At 42.7% G+C, this 19,828-nt stretch overlaps 1 long non-coding RNA gene across 1 annotated transcript; it reads right to left on the bottom strand.

Annotated features, from left to right (window-relative positions):
• Positions 1-11,720: 11,720 nt before the first annotated feature.
• Positions 11,721-19,370, bottom strand: LOC142008440 (uncharacterized). The gene is made up of 3 exons (XR_012644146.1): positions 19,314-19,370; positions 17,029-17,161; positions 11,721-11,975 (listed from the first exon to the last, which is right to left on the bottom strand). It is a non-coding gene; the product is annotated as an uncharacterized LOC142008440 (long non-coding RNA).
• Between the last annotated feature and the right edge of the window lie 458 nt (positions 19,371-19,828).

Here is a 19,828-nt window from a genome sequence, read left to right as displayed (position 1 = left end):
TCCAAAATATCCATTCCCATGTCTCCTATCAGAAAGAAACATCAAGTTCATATTGTGCCATTCCGCACGCTTTGGACCTATTCAGACTTCTGAAACCGTAGCTGGGAACACATTGCTACTAAACAAAAATGCAAAAATGCATCTTTTCCAAAATAATGGTTCATATACCACAGATAATTGACATTTCTGTTCAGGCCTAATATAAACATGTCAACTTTACAAATGAATTCCAATTCAGTTGTCTCTCTCTGTAACCTTGTGCTAAAATTCTTTTGTAGAAGAATGTCTATTTTTATAGTCATTATTGAATGTCTAGGAAGGTTAAAGTATTCCTCTGTAGATTTATAGGTATTCCAATTCCTGATTGCAGATTTATGTCCCTTCTTCCTTTGCCACATCGATCAAAACTATCTTATTATTTAATTATAGAATTCTAGGGCTGGAAGGGACCTCAGGAGGTCATCTAGTCCAGCCCCCCGCCTAAAGCAGACTCAACCCCAACTAAATGATCCCAACCACGACTATGTCAAGCTGGGACTTAAAAACCTCTAGGGACGGAGATTCCATCTCCTCTCTTGGTAATGCATTCCCATGCTTCACCACCCTCCTGGTAAAATAATTTTTCCTAATATCCAATCCACACCCCTCCCTCTGTAACTTCAGACCATTGCTCCTCGTTCTGGCATCTGTCACCATTGAGAACAGTCTCTCCATGAAGACTGCTATCAAATTGTCCCTCAGCCTTCTCTTCTGCAAACTAAATAAGCCCAAATCTCTCAGCCTCTCCTCATAGGTCGTGTGCTCCAGCCCTCTAATCATTTTTGTTGCCCTCTGCTGAACCCTCTCCAGTGCATCCACATCCTTTCTATACTGGGGGACCCAGAACTGGACGCAATACTCCAGATGAGGCCTCATCAGAGTCAACTGGAGGGGAATAATAACCTCTTTAGATCTGGTGGAAATGCTTCTCCTAATGCACCCCAATATGCAATTAGGCTTCTTGGCTACAAGGGCACACTGTTGACTCATATACAGCCTCTCATCCACCATAATCCCCAAATCCTTTTCTGCTGCATTGCTACTGAGACATTCGGTCCCCAGCCTGTAATAGTGCTTGAGATTCTTCCATCCCAAGTGCAGGACTTTGCACTTGTCCTTGTTGAACCTCATCAATTTTTTGGCCCAATTCTCCAATTTGTCTAGGTCACTCTGGACCCTATCCCTACCCTCCAATGTATCTACCTGACCCCCTACCTTAGTGTCATCTTATGCATTACAAGGGAAATTTCCCCACCTTTGATGTTCTCAGGAATGGGACACATCCTGCTTAACTTAATTTACTTCGTCTGCTGGTCCTACTAGTGACAGGTAACCCCCATTCATTCCCCCCCGCCCTTCTTCCTTTCCTCCCCTCTCCCTCCATGCTTTATAAACCCTGGATTCTAAGGCTATGGCTACACTGGAGAGATTTGACATTAAAACTGGTGGGCTGTCCACACAAAAAACCCTTTTTGTCCACAGTCAGTTGACAAAAGTTGGCCCCTTCACCAACAACCTTCTGCTTCTCCCAGATGAGGAAGAGCGCATTTGTCAACAGATTCTGTTGACAAAAGTCTGCACAGACACTCTGGGGGGCCTTCTGTCAACTGACAGGGCTTCCAGTTCACTGGGCAGCCCTGTTTGTTGAGCTTTTGGTCTTCCATTCTGTCGAGAGAGGGCCGGGCACTCCAGCCACTCTCTGTCAGCAGAGTGGATTGCTCTTTCAGTCCACTTCAGTGTATGGCTGCACTCTGTTGACAGACATTTTGTCAGAAAACTCTCTTCTGACAGAAAAACCTGTCGACAGCTGCTTCTAGTGCAACCGTAGCCTAAATATCTACTCCAGGCATCTGAGGAATTGGATCTTACACATTAAAGCTCACGATCTGATCAATTTGTTAGTCTTTAAGGTGCTACAGGACTGCTTGTTCTTACAGTAACTTCAGAAAATGATAGGACAGGTTGAAACTGTCTCATCTAGCACCCTTGGGACCTGACCAGTGCCAGATGAGAGAATTTGCCAGACAACGGAGTGTCAGTATTATCTAGCAGCATTACCAACACTTCTGCTACTTACTGGGCTCTTAGAAGACATATGGGGTAAACTATGTTTACCACTGGGAGCCAGAACTGGTGGCTATTAACAAACTTTATTGGACCATGAGAAACTTGGCAACATCCACAATAAGTGGTCTTCCGGCTACCTAAAATCATGACAGATTACGGAAGTTGTTGAACGAGAGAGTGATGGACTAGAAAGGTTCAACTTGTATGTACCTTGGGTTGACAAATGCCTGTTAAAAGGCGTAATTTCCACTTGAAGGGTTCTTTCCCTGATCCAGTGTTCTGCTAATAGGTCTCACACACTTTTTAGTTTTTAAGTTAACTAGATCCTCTCTGGAGGAAAGAGGCCACAGAAATAGGAAGACACAGGTATGTGGATATCAAAAACCAACGGTGCCCCAGATTTTCAGAGTCCCTATGCACATTCTGTGTATTGGGAAGGATGGCCCTACCCTGCCCCATTAGGCAGGACCAAGTGGGAAGTAGTCCAGGGCTCTGGACACAGTCAGGGCTCAGCAACAGACTAGAGCAATGGTTTTCAACTGGAATGCCGCAACACACTGGTGTGCCACAAGAACAGTCTAAGCGTGCCCTGGAAATTTCATCAATTTCCCTTCCCCCCAGATCTTTGCAGAGTGGGGGAGAAGGGAATTAATGAAATTTCATGGCAAACTTAGATGACCCTTTGCCATGTTGTCAGCAAGGGGTAGGGGACCCAAGTGATTCTACTCCACCATGTCCCAGCCCAAGGCCCTAACAGCAGGGTTGGTTCCACCACTGGGTCAGGAGGGAACCAACCAAAACACACTCACTAGGTTCTACTAACACTGGAACCAAACTAAAGTCTAGTTCTGCAGGCTACTCCATGGGTCGCAGGGCACATCTGCTCCATGGGTGTCCTCCAGCTCCCCAGGGTACACAGCCAGTGGCAGTCCCAGCACCTCCTCATTGTCCTGGTTAGCTAGTAGCTCTGACATTGCTGGCAAGACCTCAGCATTGTGAAGGTCCTCTTCAGGCTCAGCCCACCAACAAATAGGAGGCATCCATCTCCTTCCGTGGCTCCAGCCAAACTGAGCTTCAGTGCCCACCTTTTATACTTACCTTCCCAACCCTTCTCTTCCAAAGGGGTGGTCATGGTTGTCCTGGTATCATCCACCAGGGGATACACACTGGCTCCTCCCAAGCACTGTGAGAAGGAGGTCCTACATGTGCACTACAGTCCTCTTCTTTTAAAGGATTTTCTTGCAACATGCATTAAACCCTTAGATTTACCATCATGTCCCATTTTCTATTTAGCTTTGACAGGATGATTATCTTTCCCAGAGCTGAAGAAGAGGTCTCCAAAGCTTGAAAGTTTGTCTCTTCCATCAGAAGAAGTTTGTCCAATAAAAGCAACGAAGGGTCCTGTGGCACCTTATAGACTAACAGAAAAGTTTTGAGCATGAGCTTTCGTGAGCACAGACTCACTTCATCAGATGCTGGATGCATCTGGTGAAGTGAGTCTGTGCTCACGAAAGCTCATGCTCAAAACTTTTCTGTTAGTCTATAAGGTGCCACAGGATCTTTCGTTGCTGTTACAGATCCAGACTAACACAGCTACCCCTCCGATACTTGTCCAATAAAAGGCATTATCCCACCCTTCTTGTCTATCTCATATTATGAGTCCAGCCTGGCTACAACAACACTGCCAGCAATGTCCACTAAGGGTCATGACAATAACTGGGTTTCCTCGGGCAGAGGAAAGTCTTTGCTTTGTTCCCTTTTCATGCCTACTACATGAGCTGCAAGGAGTGTGGTAGGAGAGGAGCCCCACACTAGTTCTCAGCCCCGGGAAGATGATTTTAGAATCTGGATTAGATTATTCACAGTCACTTGCTGTGTCAATAAAAGTTTTACAATAACAGAAGATTTATGGGCATAAATCAAAGAGCTTCCTCTCTAAGTCACTAGTTCATACCAACTGATTATATGTACATGGAAATTCTTATTTGCACAAGTTTTTTTCATTACAATATCGCACTCCTCCCACCTGCTGAACATTCAGGCCAAGACTTTCAAAAACAGGTGCCTAATGTTAGTCAGATAAATTCCTTAGGTTCTCAAAAGCAGTAAGTATCCAGCAACTGTTCTGGGCTCAGAACCTCTGAAACTCCTAACTATGGACTCTGAATCCTAATTGTGGGCACTCACTTTTTTCAGTCTTGGCTTTGTTTTTCCACAATTTTTATTGGAGCAAAAGAATTTCACATTCCAGTCAGAACAGGAATTTATCATACTCTAAAGCTTTGAGAGCAGCTGATATCTTAGGTTCCCTCAGAGGGGCACAGAACGTCATTTTTTCTTCATTTGCCACAAAAAAGACAAGTAACAGGTGTCGTGCTCCTGGCACATCTCAGCATCACATCCTGATACAGTTGAAATAACCTCTAAAATAATGTTGGTTTTAAAATTGAGTCATCTTTTTCAGCTTCCAAAAGAAAATCATCTGATTTCAGAACTGCACAGAATTTAAAATTCAGAGCTGTCTGACTGGCTGATTGTCAGGCTTTAAAAAGCACACATAAAATGAGTTTCATTCGTTTTTTGAGCAGAGTAAACCAATTTGCATTAAAGAGCTTTTGGGACTCCGGGATTTATGCAGCAGGACAGGATAGTGTTGCCACTGATCAAGCAGCTTCTGAAATCCCCTTTCATCTTCTCTTTAAAAATAAAAATAAAAAAAAATCTTCTCCAAATTCTGAAACCAATCCAGGAAACTAAAATAAGGTATAAAAGTCTCCTTAAATTTACCAGAAGGGGAGAGTGTGGGGGAGGGGGGCGAAGTCAGAACAAACATATTCCATTTTCATCCTGGAGATGGGATCAGAATCTTCCAGTAAACCTTACCATTTTGAACGGAAACACCCTTGCAGTTTAAACAGCTGGAATGGAAACGTCACATGCTTACAGGGATTCCTGGTTTCTGCTGGCATATTGCAATTCTTACAGTGTTTCCCATAGCTGATGCACTGCGTATTAAGGGCTGAAAATTAAAGCCAGCCTCATCCTGTGTTTCTTGTGCTTCCCAAATTCCCAAGTAAGATTGCAGGCCATGTCTACACTACAAAGTTTTACTGGAATAGCTATATCAGAAGCATGAAGAGATTACAATTCCCCCTGACAAATATGGGCCAGCAAAATGCAACTATGCCAGTAGAAGAGTTCTGTCAGCATAATTCATGAAGTAGCTGAGCTAAGTCTGCAGAACTCCAACCATCAGATAATTCTAGGTTCCAGAAGAGGGCTCTGCCAACATAGCTATCCGAGCAAAGGCTCTAGAGTATAGACAAGCCTTCAGCCCTGCAAAACAGATGCCGAAATGCTGACCTTTGTGCCCATAGCAGAGTACTATTGTCCTCAAAGGGACTCATTAAAGGAAGTGCAAAAGCTACATGAACCTTTTCTGGCAAATGAAGTTCCCTATTAATATCCACACACCACACGTAACACAGGCAGCAATCCAGAATTACTTGTTCTCCCATGCTAATATGGGGAAGAGGGGAAGAGTGGAAAGGCAAGTCAGTCTTGCTGGTCAGTTTGACCCTAGACTTCTCTGCTGAGCCTGCCAAGTGGGTTCCAAGAAGCACCATCTGCAGCGGTGGCTTAAGGCAGAATATGTACGTCCACCGGGACTGGATGGGGGCTATTAAACTCGTATATAATTATCTTCCAAACACAAAGTCATTGGTTATTCTGCAAACCGCAGTCTGAAATGTTGGTGGGCGGGAGGATGGTGACATGGAGGGTATGTTTGTACAGTCATACTTGTAAAAACATATGTACAAATCGGTTTTAAAAAGAAATTCACAATTAGCTTGTCAACAGCTTTTCCCAACCCCCTGCCTGCCTCGAACTGCCCCCTCTCCAAGGAACTCTGGAAAATAGCTAAAAAAATAAGTCTTGAACTGAGCTGTTTTCCTTATGTATTTTATGCATAATAACCAATTCCCACCCCCCGCCCCAGTCCTATCCACACAGGAAATATGCACTTTAGAAGATCTTTACATATGGGGAAGGGAAGAAAATGATAAGCTTCTTAACCCTTCAACTCCTTCCAAACCATATCAACTGGCCTCATTGATTAAGTCCAGCCTCAGAGCTCTTGTTTGGACTGGAGTGAAACAGAGGGACTGTTTCACTGCCATGCAAATTCATTCATGTCTCTTCACTCAAGGTCAGCTTTCCCAAATGTCCCATTGCTGAAGGCGGTTGCCTTGCAAACCCCTTACATCAGAGGCATTTTCTTTGACTCAGCTCTGTAGATTCCTTTTTTTTATACTCTCCGCTTCTTGTGGGAGCTTCCATGTCTAACCCCACAGGCACTGAGACCACGTTCTAGGGCAGGGCTCTGCAATCAAAATAGCAAGAAGAGCCATTTTTTTCCAATTCAGTAAAAAAAAAAATCAATAATTCAAGAGCCACAATGCGTGTGAATAACACTTTGTTAGCAACACAGGCAAAACACAGATGCACTGCACATATTAAAGGGGGAGTTATCCTATGTTTTGAGATCACATAGGGTTTTTTTTTTATTTGCAATTAGTGTCAGGAGCCACAAAAAAATCCTTAGCCACAGGTTGCAGAGGGAAGTCTCTGCCCTACAGCCTGAGCTAAGAGTCATCTGGCCTTTAGCTTATGTGATAGAGCACAGGGTTTTAGCCCCTATGGTTGCAGGTCCAATCCCTTATTCTAACAACCCAGTGTTGCAAGTTCAGGCTCATCTGGGATGAAATGCTGGAAAGTCTCAGAAGCTCAGGGCATGTAGCTGAGGGAAGTATGTAACCCCAGAGGCACTAAGACCACATTCTAGAGAGAGTGGTCTCTGTTCTGCAGCCTTGGCTGACAGCCAGCTGGTCTTCAGCTCATGTGGTAGAGCTCAGGGCTCTAGACCCCTCAGGTCACAGCTTCATTTCTCCTGCTGACGACCCGTGTCTGTCAGCATTACACAAGCATCAGCGGCTCATCTGGGGAGAGAGCTTTTATCTCCTGCTTTGCTGGTTATCAATGTGCATGTCCACACAGCTGCAGAAAGTGCCTCACCTGAAAGTGCTCATCTCTGTGAGAATCTGCAGCAGGAGTGATTTGACAAGTAGTTTCATCCTGCTCCTGAAGCATTGATTTCATTCAGTGCGATACTCTACTTGGGTATTACTAAAATGTTGTCTGTACCATACAAAATACAAGAAGATAAATTCTTCCCACAAGGGCTACATTTACACTCAGTAAAAACTTCGAAACAGCCATGCTAATGGCCAGATAGAAGAATACTAATGAGGCACTGAAATGCATATTCAGCACCTCATTAGCACGCCACCGGCCATGGCACTTGGAAATTGCTGCGTTTTGCTGCCATGCAGCTCTTCCAGACAGGGCGGTCCTTTTTCAAAGGACCCTGCCAACATCGAAATCCCCTTATTCCTATGCGGTCATAGCAATAAGGGAATTTTGAAGTTGGCAGGGTCCTTTCAAAAGGACCCCTGTCTGGCCTAGCTGTGCGTCAGTGAAATGCAGCAATTTCCAAGTGCCGTGGCCGGCAGCATGCTAATGAGGTGCTGAATATGCATTCCAGCATCTCATTAGTATTCTTTGATCTGGCCATTAGCGTGGCCATTTTGAAGTTTTTGCCAAGTGCAGATACGGCCAGGGACTTCTGTTCCACCATTATACACTGCATCATATCAAAATCAGCGTAGGTAAGAGGTTGTCATTCTTTTATAAAGCTCAAATTCAAATGCTCTGTTTTCTATAGGATATCGCAGACAATTTGTGATTGACACTGAATGGTTATTACTGACTGCAACCATGCCTATGAAATTCTAACTCAGATGAACCATAGCTGAAACTTAACCTGGGGTGAGGAGGCTGGGGGAGGGAGCTGTCACTTCATTTAATTGAAACAGTGCTTTGGATGCTTTAGAAGGTGTAAAATCCCACCCTGAAAGGTTAGCTGCAATGCAGGAGGTCAGACAGAAACAAGCCTTGGCTTTGTTTTTCAGTGTTCCCAAACCAAATATTGAGATATTTCTTGTCTCTTAGGAAAACTTGTAATTCCGGAGTACGTGCTACTTACTTCTCTAGATAGCTGTCAGTTCCTAGTTATCTCCTTGTCCATTTAGACTCTACCGCCTTTGTAGGTTTTTTTTAGACCACCCACGTATAGGGCACTTAGCTGCAGTTCCTGCATTTTAAGAAGACAACTTATTCTATACCCCTGTGAGTCCTAAAACTGGTCTAGCTATAAAGGCTGTGAAATAGAATAGAGACTGTCACAGCTACTCATATAAAGAGTCAGGAAACTGTGAGTTAGTTTTTTCGGCCCTGCCTCTCAAAGGTATTTAGGCACCTAAGGCTCACTGAAATCAGTGGGTATTAGGTACCTAAATATATTTGAAGACCTGGACTTTACTGTGATAGATAGATAGAATAGTATATATATGTGTGTGTCTGTAAATTATTTTGGCATATATATGGCCTATTGTCAGAAATATATAGTTTTCTCTTTCATTCTGAAGTAACTGCACGAGCCTGATTATCCATGATACACAGCACCATTGTTACTAATCCTTGATTTCAGTGAGAGTTTTGTGTATGAAGAACCAAGTCCATTGCTTTGTTTAGCTGTTCAATTCAGGTTTATCTCTTTTCAGTATCATAGCAGTCATATTAGTTCCAGGATATATGAGAGGATATATAATATATTTTATTGGAACAACTGCTTTCAGTGAAAGACACAAACTTTGAATTTACAAAGAGCTCTTCTTCAGGAAAATGAATTCAGATTACCCTGATCTGAAGAAAAATTCTGTGCAAACTCAAAAGCTTATCTCTTACCAATAGAAGTTGGTCAAATAAAAGATATTTGCCTCGTCCACTTTGTCTCTCTAGTTTTAGTTCTAACATTTAAAGCAAAAGTTAATTCAGTCAAAGTTAGAACTCTTTACAAGATTAGTCCGTCTATGATAATCAGAAACACATCTTTAAATATGCATGACTTAAACATAAGCTAACCTATTTTCTTCTAACTTGACTTACTATATAGATCTCATTGAGACTTAAGAATCAAACTAAGACTGAAAGATGCTCCTAAAATAAGGTAGTCCCATTAAAGTTAAAGGAACACAATGGAAACAGAAGTGAGAATGGAACAGCCACTGGGGGCCAGCAGCTAGGAATCAGATATATATTAATCAGGCCAATGTTTCTTAAACAATGTTCAGTAGAACACTGGCATTCTGTGAGCAACTCACAGGTGTGCTGCAAGCATTTGGAAATATACGCTGATGGTATATGTTTTCTGCTATTAAAACCAGATACAACGTCATTGCTATGATTCCTGATTAAATTATTTTATTTTGGTTTTGCTGTATAGGTTGCTGTTTGTTTGTTTGTTTGTTTGTTTGTTTGTTTGTTTGACAACCATTTTTTTAAGAAAATGTTCATAGGTGTTCCACATAAAAAAATATTATTGTTTGGTGTTCCGTGGTCTCCAAAAGTTTAAGACACACTATAATGATAATGTATCTGATTCACCTTCTGGCTGCCCAATTAGCTCTACAGGTACTGATGTAAAAAAACAAAGTGATACAGTGCGTTGGTCTGCACTGGTCCAAACTGGTTTTGTTCCTTTTATGTCAATGGAGCTATGAATAATTTTCTACAACACTTCCAAATGGAGAGAATATTTTTATGTTTAAAAAGTCCTAGAGAAATAACAATCTCCCTAACCTAAAACTTACCTGTTCTCTGTAATTTGCATGTATAGCTTCCTAGCTCAGATGTATACTTTTCTCCTTGTTTTCTTTATTAGTGTCATTGTTTCCTAAATATAGTCCAACACAGTTCTTCTCTCTAGTATTTAGCAAATAAATAATTGGGTTGCACATATTTTTTCCTCCTTCAGCCCAGCTCCTATTTCTGTCTGATCTTTTCAGTCACTCTCTTCTTGAGGCTTTTTGCCCTTTCAATAACATAATCTTGTAGCTGGTATCATGAAAAGTGAGACAACTCAAAAGAGGTGTCTGAGGGCTTGTGAATAGGGGTTATGAGCCAATAGGTTTGACCTCTGTAATGACTTCTAGATTAGTCCTACTAAATATACAGGGGCCACCTGAGAATGATGGGGCTCACGTAATACCTAGAATATTGAATTAGATGTCACATCATGGACCAAATTTTGCTGTCACCTGCACAGCGGCAAAACCCCATGCTCAAGATTTTCAAAGGGAAATAGTGAATTTTGGGTCCCCCACTAGAGACACTTTGGAGGTGCTTGAATTTCAGAGCGAGGTACTCAGCACCTTCTGCACATCTGGCTCCCTCCAGATACCTCATAACACCAGACGTCTAAAATCAGGAGGCACTTACTGTCTTCACTTTATGATTGTACTTTCAACCATGAAACAGAAATCAATCTTTGGCTATGTCTCTAAGAGAGACTAGCACTCAGCCAGCACAAACACAGGAAAAACAAAACAGATAACTGTCCAATTTTTAATTATAAGTACCTAGTGAAAAAGAGAAGATGTTTCAGAGCAGCAGGTGTTAGTGGGGGTTTACTCTGGGGCTTTGTGGCTCATTGGGTTGTTCAAGGCATTATTACTATTATAAGGTGAAGAAACTTCTTAAGTTACCAACACAAACATATCGCTGCCCACAAAATTAATCCCACATCACTTTAATGAAGAGCAGGTGTTTCTCTTCATCACTTCATGACAAGAATGGGTCTCCAGAATCCTGTGCACAGCATGACTCAGAGATTGGATAGGGATAGGAAAATAACACTGTTAGCAGCGTAATTTGGCATTTACCACAATTTGTATGTATTTGATTATGCTTATTAAAAAGCTTATGTGTCCAGAAGCCTATATTGTACAGTTTGGGGGCATTGCCCAGTATAATCAGCAGTACAAAGTCACATCACTCCAGTGAGAGCTATTTCAAAAGCAACTCCATCGACAAGGGAAGTGCTGCCGCCTCCTCACCTCTCTTCTTATCCCTGTTGAGATGATGTGAATATGGAAATAGCTGTTCGCATGCTCCATGGTCCTTGACTTGGCACAGAGTGTGGAAAGGAGGGAGGATCCTTTCACTCTCTCCCTGATAAGATGTTCCCAGATCCCATGTGATGCGTGATAACAAAGAAAGCCTGCACATAGATATGCACATGGTAGGTATGTATTCTTCGTTCCTCATTTATCATCAAACGCCTCGTTGTCAAAAAAGTAGTTCAGTGACACCATGAATGCTTTTACCTTTGTAAATAAACCCACATCTTCCAGAGATTTAAAAGTCAGTCTCTGCAGAAGCTACTAGAGATGGACAGCAAAACTCTTGGTATTGTACTTACTACAACTAGTTGAAATTTTCAAAATTCGGAATTGGGAGGTAATTCTTTGTCAAGAGTTTGAATTTGTCTTGCATCTATTCTGTTGGGCAGAGCTGCAGAGGGAGTAGAAGGTCATGACTTAGGCTGTGACCACACTAGCCCCTCCTTTCAGAGAGGGCATGGTAATGAGGCAGTTTGGCAGATGCTAAATAAATGTCAATTTGCCCAGCTGCGCTACTTTCAGTCCATTGTCACACTGATACCGGCAGCCCCCTCCCACAGCACTGAAAGTAGGAAGAACTACTCCTAGGGAAAGGGTTGGCCAGGGAGAGCCAGAAACAGCAGTGTCAGCAGCCAGAGTTTCGGACTCATAGTGTCTGGGTCCCCATAACACAATTAAGCCAGCTCCATCTCTGATCGGTCCTGGTTACCTTAGCACCCACACCGCCTTCTGACAGCAGACCTTTCTTGCCACAGAGACACAGCCAGTTATTTGATCAGCAGACAGCTGGCAGGGAAGAAAGGAGAGTTATAGATGTGGAAGGTTCATAGGCTGATATACATGATGATGCCATATAAAGAGAAATAAAAGATAGTGGGACTGAGGTGAGGCAAAGGGATACTTTGCTCTATAGGTATGTTATTGAGTATATGGCGCTGATGGGAATTTTGTATGTATTCAGGATTATATTCTGGAATTGGATGTATTTAGATTGTGACACCATCTGGCTTTATTTCTGTACCCTTCACCTGTCAGACACATATGTCCCCTCCTATTATTTCTAGTCTTGCTTATTGCATCATGTATGCCATTGGACTGTAAGCAAATCAAGGTAAGGAGATTATGTATCTCTCTCCCTTAAAGTGATCAGCACCCAATGGTCACTACAAATAAATGCTAAATAGTAATATACAGTTCTTTGATTGTATAAAGCATTGTCAAAGTGTCAGCTATTACTGGTTCCTATTAAAGTGTCGACATTTACCATGGACAGTCCACAGGTACAACAGTTATTTCCTGTTACGAAGACATTGGGAAGCATAAGACTTCAGTGAGTCAGCTGTTGGCGAGGACCAACTTTGGTATGGCAAACACTGCCTGAGACGGACAGATGTACTTTGGTGCCCACTCCTGCCATCAGATCCAGTGAAATGAATAAAAACCAGAACACGAACCAATTACTGTAATATAACGACATCTGGTATGTTCAGATAGAGATTAGCTCACACAGTATCACTGATAACCAAACGGATCCAATTCCTGAACTATTTCCCCAGAATATGGACATAGTCACCATCATTCAGATTCAGCCACATAGCAGACATTAACACTGTCTATGTAATCTGCCACAGTAATGGAAGATGCGTTGCTAATCCTTTGCACTCTTCTAAATGTTTCAATTTATGAGGCCCACTTAAAGCAAACTTGAATGCAAAAGCCATTAGCATTGTGGATCTGAGAAAGCAGGTAGTCTGGTGAGATTCCACACCCAACTTACTTGTAATGTGCATCACAGGAAATCATAATAGAAGGGGTTAGTAAAACTGCCCAAAGTGCTTTACACTTGCACTGAGTGGTTATGTAATACTCTGAGAGCTCAAAACACTTGTTCATGCCAGACTGCCCTTCAGTGGGATTTAAATATGTAGCTCCCATTTGATAATGGGACCTGACACTCGTAACTTGTTGAGGAACTTTGGATATAATCACCCGACAGTTACTAAGAGTATTGTTATTCATATTTATTTGTATTATCATTGTATTACCGTGGACCAGAATCCCAGGTGCTGTCCAAAAAAACAAAAAGCCCCAACTTTGTAGAAGCTGCTGTGCAATTTTCTCATTTGCAGCTCTGAGAATGTGTCACCCCCTCAGGAATGAAAAGGAGAAACCATACAGGGAGTTAAAAGCGCTCACTGGCTGGAAGAGATGAAGGTACAGCAAGAAGCCGCTGGTTATGATATAGCTAGCATAAGACTGTAGCTGACTGCTTATGTTACATTTAAAGTGCTAGCTTCCAGAAAGACATTCAGGGAAAGGCTTATATAAAAGGACTAATCTGGCTACTGAATAAACCGATAATTTTAGGTTCCCAACAGATCGCTGGTGAGGCGTCTTCAGGTGAAGTTAGCCCTGAGGGTTGGCCTATCTTGCTCCTTGACTGTTGTTGTCCCTAGGGAAGTTGCCGCAGCCAGAGACCTCACCCCTGAGAGGATCCATAATTATAGTATCTGAGAACCCCACAAACACTAATAAATGAAATTTCAGTATAGTCCTGTGAGCAAATACGAGCATGCTGAAAATTAAGCACATGCATAAGTGTTTGTAGGATTGGGTCCAACAGCTGCAGGATCAGCCTGGAGAATACCCACCCCTTCCCTTTAGGACAGGAATATTTTGTTTGTAAAATGATATTTTCTCCTTCAGGGGTCATGGACTATGCAGTGGTAACATGACCTTTAACTTCTCCAGACCAAATATTTATACAGGTGCAGTCATTTCCTGAACAAGGAACAGAAGTTTGAATATTCCACAAACACTATTAATTTAAATATTTTTTCTCAATGGCTGCATTTTTTAACAGGAAATATAAAAACTAATATTTTGTTCAAATGGTTAATTTAAGGCTTTGAGAATGTGCCATTGTCCAACAGCCAAGTCACTGGGAAGTCATGTATCTATGAAGAAGGTGTCCCAGTTGCTATTATGGTAGAATACTAAACAGAGACTTGGATATTTTAGAGGGAAAGACTCCCAAATTTCCCCTAAAAGCTCTAAGATAATCCAGGCACTTTGGCCGCTACAGTTTGAGTACCCAACAATCACAGGGGTCTGATTCTTATGCCTCTTAAGCAGAGGTGGCAAAAGTACCTCAAAGTTACTTGAGTAAAAGTACCACTGCTGGGGGGGGTGGAGGTGGTGTACTTAAGTACAAGTCACCAGTGTCCGCTCTGGAAAACTACTTGAGTAATGGTACAAATGCACATGCACACATTGCATCTTGATTGTACTCAGGCATCCAGAAGTGAAAGCAGCTGCATTTTTACTCAAGTAACTTTTTGAGGACTTTTTCCACCTCTCCTCTTAAGTCAGTAGCATGGAGATACGAAACTAAAAGCAAAGAGATTTTCCTTGTCCCATATTAGTATCATTTCACAGTCAGAGCAGGAAGGGAGTCTAAGGCAAAGAATATTGTATTTCCACAGGAAATGTCTCAGTTATACAATCTTTACATTGGTCCCTATTTTCTGTGCTTGGAGTTCATGTAAGTTCTAGTTTTCATGTCTGTTGGCCATGACCTGCTTTTCCAGTAGTATGGGATAACCCAGGGTCCTAGCCAACACTCCTCCCTTGAATCAATAAATATCAGTGAAGATTAGCTAGAAATGTAGCATATGTTCATGGCTTCAGGCTTTATGTGGGATTCTTCTGAGTGCACATTACCTGACACACACAAGTTTTCTACAGAGGTGAAATCTGCAAAGCACACATTATGAAAAATGCTTCACGTGTGATTTAATGCAACACCCAGTCACTACAAGCCAATTAATTTCTAAGAGGCAATGTTTACTACCATTTTGTCATGTCTTCACTGTATCTTACAGATTCAAATAAGTAATTTAAAGCAGATGCTTAGAAATGTATCATGCGAATTGTCTGAGAAATTGCTGTAATCAGTTATCCTGGTTTGAAAGATAAACAGCAATCTGATTGTGCTGAAGACTTGGATGAAATTGGCAGCACTCTTTTGAATGCAGGTGATCAGCAAGTAATAACAAGAAGTCCTGTGGCACCTTAAAGACTAACAGATATTTTGGAGCATAAGGTTTCGTGGGCAAAGACCCACTTCATCAGATGAAAGCAAGCAATAAGGCTCCCAAAAGAAGCCAGAGTTCTGAGACTCTGTGCTTTCATTTAAATTTCCCTTGAGATCAGTTTTCTGTCTTTTCCTGTGTTTGTAAATGCTACCTTTGGATGTGTGCACTGAGATTATACCCTCTGAAGTTATAGTGAGTCCTGTGTATGTACATGAGGACAGGCCTGAACACACAGCTCAAGTCTCCTCTGCCTTGCCCTAGGGTAGTCATTTGTACCTCTGCAGAGTGGGTATAAATTCGGATGCCTGATCATGCTCCAGATAAAAATAATGAATGACCTTTCATTGACTCCTACCTGAGCAGTGATGGTGGTGGCTCAAAGGGGGGAGCTGCCATGCAGCCTGGTAATTTAAAAGGGCAGGGTTTCCAGCAGCTAACTCTGCAGCAGCAGCAGCTGCCAGAGCCTTGAGCCCTTTAAATTCCACCAGGGCCACAGGCAATGCGGGTCTGGCAGAGCTGAAGGGCTGTCACGGGGGAGACTAGCTCCCCAGTCCCAAACCCTCCACTCAAGGCCACGCTTCTCTTGGGGGCCAGAATTTCCCCCTCCAGGCTCTGCGAAGTCTGTCCTCAGCCCTGGGCGGCTCACCATCAAGCCAGTGGAGAATAAGGCCTATAGTATCTATCTTACATCTGGCAATGGGTCTGCCAGACAGCCATATAGCTCAGGCTCTGACAATGGATTCACAATATACTGGGTGACTTTTCCTGTTGAGCAGCTCAAGAGTAAGGAAAGAAGTGCAATGAAGGCAAGGAGGCAGCTATCGGAACAGCCTGAGATATGGCCTTTTAGCGTGAGATCGTGCCCTTCACCAGCAGCTTTTAACAAATGATCGCAAAGCATTTTACAAATAATGGATTGAGTCACACCACCACTGAAAGGCAGGAATACAGTACCCCATTTTACAGAAGTGTAAGCTGAGGCACAGAAAGATTATATGAGTGGCCAAGAGTTACCTGGTGGGTCAACAGAGGGGTGAGGGAAGAGAAACCACACCCTTTCTGTAGCGTCTGAGCACATGATTTCAGTACACACTGATCTTCGTTAAAATTGAAAAGGGTGTTCTTATTCTAACTCCTTGTAATAGTAAGGTAATGACTACAGTTTAAGGAGTTAACAGCTCTATTGTTGCCTTCTTTGGATTCCAATAAAGGCTATTGCTTTTTGTGTGGAAACGTCTCATTTTTAAGCAAGATCAATCCTGAACAAGTGCATTTTCCATCCTTCTATCTTCAGCAAACACAAAAGGGTGCCACACACCACCTGCCTCCTCATTTGAAAACATGTCATGTCCTTTTGTTATCAAGGAACCTCATGAAGCCAACGAGCAGAGAGCACAGGGCACGCACAGAATTTTACAACAATTCCCTGGGCCCAGCTAAGTAATGTGAATAATCATATTTGGGTAATAATTCTGTAAAGGACAACAATAGAAGTAACTACTGAGAGACAAGTATCGGAGGGGTAGCCGTGTCAGTCTGGATCTGTAACAGCAATGAAGGGTCCTGTGGCACCTTGTAGACTAACAGAAAAGTTTTGAGCATGAGCACAGACTCACGAAAGCTCATGCTCAAAACTTTTCTGTTAGTCTACAAGGTGCCACAGGACCCTTCGTTGCTGTTACTGAGAGACAGTGACAGAGTGGTCATTATAACTTTTGCAATATATATGAAGTGTTATGTACCTGTACTTGAAATTATTTTCTTCAGGTCTGAGCTTTAGAGAAGATCGCCAGGAGGTGACAAACATGTTTCTTTCAGACAGCTGTGAGACACTTATCAGTCATGCAGGAGGCTGGTATCCTTCACAATGAATACCTGTGTGCATAATAAGCCACCAGCTAATGAAAATTAAAAATTCACAAGAGCACAAAATCTACAGGGAGCAGCACACAGCAGGCAAGTGTCTGTTCAGTTTATGAATAAGGTCAAAAGACTGTTTTGATATCTGGGGCTTCCAAGGGAAATTGTGGCATCTTATACTTAGAACATAAGCTGGCAGTGGCCTTGCTTTACAAACGTAAGATCATAGCCGTACTCAGTGATAATGCACCAGCAGGATTTTAAGTGAGCTTCTGCTTTTATGATATGATAGTGACCTGTTAGTTAAATCCAGGGCCTTTTTTGTTTATTGTGATTGTATTTTATGTGTATTCCTTTGTTTTCAATATACTGTTCACTATCGCTTCAGTCTCTGTTGTTAAACAAACACACTTGCTTTCTCTTTAAACAAATAAAACTATTGTGCATTAAGAGGAGCTGAGTTCTAAGGCATAACATGTAAACTGCAGTGTACTGTTTGTTTGGGAACAGTAGGGCTAGGAATCCCAGGAGTGTCCAGGAAATAAGATGCTGGATACTCCTGGGGGGTGCTTGGAGGACTCAGTGTATGAAGTGTGCCTCTTGCTAACCTGTCGTGGGACATCTGAGCCTGCATGGGCCGAGAGGGGAATGCTCAGGCAGCCTGTGGCTGATGGAGTCAGGGAGACGAACTCTAGCAGGTGTAGATGTGGCACTGCTAAGGGCAGGTGGTAGTGAGGTACCTCCAAACCTGGGGTACCCCCACCCCTGGAAGTGTCACACCTTTCGTTGAAAGACCTCTATAAGCAAGAACATTGAAGTATGTGCCAGAGCTATTATTCAACAAATTTCACGGGATTTTGACTTACAGCATCGTATATGACTGCAAACTGAATGTCACAAGAGTCCCCGGTGAATAAAGTATTCCACGACAAGGGGGAAATATGTCCCATAACATATTCAGGAGATATGTTTGACAATCTCTCATGCTGTGTTACCTTCACTTCTTCCCTTTCAGAACAAGAGATGACAATAACTTACATCATAGACAGGGAACATTGTTTTGAGGGGAAGACAGCAATGAAGGCCAACTATTGCTCTCACACTGACTCTTTCTGTGCCAGGGATGAGTCCCAAAGGCCCAAATTTCCTAATGCAGTTCCCAATTCTGGATAGCTTCATTTTTGCTGAGCCATTTGGGCCCCTCATGCAGAACATGGGTGCAGGCATGGCTGGGGCAAGCCTGTGAAGCTCCTGGTGCCATACTGAGGTAGGGTCAGCTCTGTTCAGCATCTTCCCCAACTGCAACGCGCCTCAGGCATTTATCATGTGAATGCAGAATGCTTCATAGAGCCTCCACTCACATGCACAGCACCTGCATATCGCCCAGCAGCCTACGGTATACGCCTGTGTCCAAGCAGCAGCAACAGAGCTGTATGTTTGTGTTTGCCACAACAAACACTTCTTTCAAAAGTAGCATGTTTTAATTCTTTTGCCTGGAATGGGTCCATTTATTCTGAAATCCCCAGGAACACGGGAACCCCTCTCTTTGCTGCTATTGTTTTGACCAGCACAATTGTCTCTGTTTCCCCAGCCTTCCTTCTGCAAACTTAGGTTAGAAAGGAAATGTTCCAGAGGCACTGCCCACCTCCCCCGTAGCCTCACACAAAGTCTATGTGTCACCCATTCCTCCCCGTCTTTTTACAGTCCCTGCCATTTGCTCTAAGAAAAATGATGCCTTGTGCTAAACAATCAACAACTCATTGTTAGCGATGCCAGCAGATCATGCAATTGCTGTTTTTCTAAACTTGAATGTGTGCTGGAAGTTGTTTCCTTTCTGCAGTTGGCAGGACATGGGGGGAGAGTCACTGCACATCTGTTTCACATTTAACCTGAAACCCAACTTTTTTATGCAATTTTTTGTATCCTCTGCTGTATATTGATTCAATTACCAGGCTCTGCTAGTGCAAGAGATTTATATTAAACCCTCCTACAAAGCTATTGTTTTCTCAAACAACAGCCCTGAATCAATTACAAATATCCTCAACACAACCCTCCTCAATCAAAAAAGTTAGCACTCAAAAACAAACAACAAACAAAACAAAACAAAACAAAACTTTCTGCAGAGGATGCTGGGTGTATGCCAGCTCTGAAGGCATAACATCCTTACCTTTCCATTTCTTATCTGCAGTATGCAGGGCCAACCAATTAGACAGCTCCCTAGCTGCCTCGAGAGTTCTGCTCATGTGAACACTGAGAGGTCGGGGGGAAATAAAACTTATATGGCTCAGATTTCACCAGGTGGCTTTTGGGGTCATGGTCCTTAAATGCATGCAAGCAGCAACCCAGATCCCGTTGGTCCTTGCACATACATTTAGCCAGTCTCTCTGTCATGGGTGTGATCTGCGTTTCCCTCTTCCAGCCTGTGAGACAGAGGAGGGAGTTGTTCTTTGGAGAACCTATCTTTGCTTTTTTAAAGAAAGAGGAGACAAAAGTGCAATCTGCTGTTTAGAGCAGAGGGGACTCTGGGTTGTATTCCTGGCTTTGCCACCGTTCTTATGCAACAAAGTGCAACTTGCAAATGTAACATTTTTAATACAACTGCACTCAAAAACAAAACTATGGAAAACTTTAGACCCTTCCAGTTGAAGTATGGAGAGATATATGAATGTTTAATATGCCTGG

The sequence above is a fragment of the Carettochelys insculpta genome, chromosome 2, assembly GCF_033958435.1.
Source record: "Carettochelys insculpta isolate YL-2023 chromosome 2, ASM3395843v1, whole genome shotgun sequence".
NCBI lineage: Eukaryota > Metazoa > Chordata > Testudines > Carettochelyidae > Carettochelys > Carettochelys insculpta.
Note: the sequence above shows the minus strand (reverse complement) of the source record. Positions and strands in the feature narration are given on the sequence as shown.